The sequence below is a fragment of the Sorex fumeus genome, unplaced genomic scaffold, assembly GCF_029834395.1.
Source record: "Sorex fumeus unplaced genomic scaffold, SorFum_2.1 ptg000183l, whole genome shotgun sequence".
NCBI lineage: Eukaryota > Metazoa > Chordata > Mammalia > Eulipotyphla > Soricidae > Sorex > Sorex fumeus.
Window position 1 is genome coordinate 5,333,924 of NW_026606240.1, and position 3,416 is coordinate 5,337,339.

A 3,416-nucleotide genomic window follows, 5' to 3' on the forward strand; every position below is an offset into this window, starting at 1 on the left:
CAGTATGAGGTAGAGGTGGGGCTGGAACGATAGCACAGTGGTAGCATGCTTGCCTTGCAAGCAGCCAACATGGCCGACATGGCCGACCCGAGTGCGATTCCTCCCTCCCTCTCGGAGAGCCTGGCAAGATACCAAGAGTATCTCACCCACACGGAAAAGCCTGGCAAGCTCCTCGTGGCGAATTCAATATGCGAAACACAGTAACAAGTCTCACGATGGAGATGTTACTGGGCCCACTCGAGCAAATCGATGAACAACGGGGTGGGGGTGGGGGGGACAGTGATAGTGACGTATAGGTGAGTCTTAAGGAAACTAAGGATCTTCTTTCAAATGTATTGCTTAAAATCATAATAGAGTTTTCAAGCACAGGGAAATCACCATCTTCAAACAGAAAAGAAGGAAAAACTTGAAGGATTCAGTTACTTCAATTTTCCTATCCAGTTCTCGTGGACTCTATCAATGCTCTATCTTACCACAAAAGATATTTAGCACAGTGGTAGGGCGTTTGCCTTGCACGCAGCCAACATGGCCGACCCGAGTTCGATTCCTCCACCCCTCTCGGAGAGCCCGGCAAGCTACCGAGAGTATTCGATATGCCAGACACAGTAACAACAAAGTCTCCAATGGAGACGTTACTGGGCCCGCTCGAGCAAATACTGTAACTCAGCCATCTGAAGAACCAAATAAAGGCCCTCCCGTTGATCGTCGATTTGCTCGAGCGGGCCCAGTAACATCTCCATTGGAGACTTTGTTGTTACTGTGTCTGGCATATCGAATACTCTCGGTAGCTTGCCGGGCTCTCTGAGAGGGGCGGAGGAATCGAACTCGGGTCGGCCATGTTGGCCGCTTGTAAGGCGAACGCCCTACCACTGTGCTATCACTCCAGCCCCGAAGAACCAAATATTGATTGAAATTTGGCATATTACTATAGTGATAAATAAAACATTTATGACATGTATAATTAATTTAGGGTTAGAGCGATAGCACATCGGGTAGGGCATTTGCCTTACACGTGGCCGACCCTGGTTCGATTCCTCTGTCCCTCTCAGAAAGACTGGCAAACTAATGAGAGTATCCAGCCCGTACAACAGAGCCTGGCAAGCTCCCCATGGTGTATTTGATATTCCCAAAACACTAACAACAAGTCTCACACCAAAGAGGTTAGTGGTGCCCACTTGAGCAAATTGATGAACAACGGGAGGATAGTGCTACAGTGCTATAATTGTTTTAAAATGTCTAAAACGAATATATATATATATTTCTAACTTACAAGTTCAGTTAGAATTTCCATAGTCCTTTTAATTATTATTCCTTCCACAACAATCAATTTTCTGTTTTTGTTTGGTTTTTAGGCCACACCCCAGCTATACTCAGGACTTATTCTTGGCTTTGTGTTCAGCAATCACTCCTGGAGGAGCTCAAGGGACCATACGGGGTTCAGGGAATCAAACCAAGAAACACAAGGCAAGTACCTTACCTGCTGTACTTTCTTTCCAGTCCAGCAATCAACTTTTGAAATCAGATAGTTTCTTGAAGAGTTCCTCTCAACAAAAATTTTATTTAAAGCAAAAATGATTTTTTAAAATGTTTTATTTGAAAATAAGTAAACATACATTTTGCCACTCTATGAAACGAACTTATTACTTATGTGTAGCTATAAGTAATTAATACCTTTCCTACTAAGTAGTTCATTTCCATTTTTGAGAGTTTGTTTCCTGGAATTGCTTCTGGTACAAAATTCATTATCAGTCAGAGCTCAGAACAAAAACGAAAAAACAACCAGAAAACACTCTAGAAGGAATTAGGTGCTAAAAGAAGCTAATTAATAAATTGGGTACACATTGGGTACAAATTGGGTACACAACCACTGGGCTAAAAGGAAGTATGGAAAGCTCAGACTCTTCCTCGAACTTTGTCAACTGAGAGGAGATCACACCATTATTTCTGCTACCCATAATAGAAACTTTAAAAAAAACCTTTCAGAGATCAATAAAAACTTGCTAAGTATTTTATTTGCTTTCCTTTATTTCACAACTTTTTATAGTTATGTAGGATTATTGAAATGAAGAAGTCATTTGGAGTATTATTGGGTTAAGAAAGAGAACATTTCATATGCAATCTTTTGGGTTTTTTCTATGTTTTGGTTATCTGGAAGGATATGTTTCAATTTGTGCAATTACAAAGAGGATGGAAGTTCCCTAAATAAATATGCAGAGCAGGGTATTCTATAAACATTTGGTGAGCACAAAGAAGCCAAAAGGAGAGAAAAAAATGTATTCAGTTACTTAGATATCAGGGTTAATCTGGGGGTTAATTGAAATATTCTGGTCTGCCAAAATCAATTAATCTGCCTCTTGTTACAAAAGAGTAACAATCTGCTCCCCCCTCCTTCCAAATTGTACGTAAGTGCCTCTCATTGACATCTCTGCTGGGCAAGGAATTCTGAAAAACATCGTTTCATAATTTCTAGCTCCTGATCTCTAGGGAAACATAGTGAAGAAGTTGTTGTCTTACTGTTAGAGAAAATCTGAAAGAATACTAAGCAAACAAACAAACAAACAAAAAACCCAAAAGCTCAATGATACAACTGTAAAACAGGCTCTAAATATTTAGGAAGTAAGGAGGGAAGGAAGGAAGGAAGGAAGGAAGGAAGGAAGGAAGGAAGGAAGGAAGGAAGGAAGGAAGGAAGGAAGGAAGGGAAAATGTGAAAGTGAGGAATTTTCAAAGTTAATAATTAAATATGTCTTATAGATTATATAGTATATTATATACAGTTAAATAAATTTTCATTGAATGGGACAATAGTACTGAAGACGTAAAAAGTGAAATTCAGAGAGACAAAGAGATAGACTGTATGGAGGATTAGTTAAGAATAGAATGATAATTTGTTTACTTAAGTTTCAAGAAATAGATGATTCATGTAACAAATAAAGTGAACCCTAAAAATAAGGCTGGTTGTCATTTCCAGAATTGTTGAAAGAATTTAGTCATCAAATTCAAAAAGTCTAAAAACCATCAAACTTATAAAGAAATCCATAACTAGTCCTTGGGGGTGAAATTTCTGAACAATGTCTAAGCTCTTAGAGAGAGAGAGAGAGAGAGAGAGAGAGAGAGAGAGAGAGAGAGAGAGAGAGGAGAGAGAGAAAGAGAAAGAGAGAGAGTGAGACAGAGAGAGAGAGTGTAGGAAGTTCTTCCAGTTCCTGCTTGAGAATCCGGGTCTGACTCCTGATTATACTTTGCCAACCAGGCCAGACGACCAATACTGGAACCCAGGAATGAGTTGTTATTCAGGTTTAACAGTGCTGGAGAACAGGAGGGACACCCTCACAGTTTGGTGGGCAGCGGAACTACACCCCGTGATCCTCAAGAAGGTCTAGCAATGCAGGGATTGACTCAAGACCTTGTGCATGTGAGGC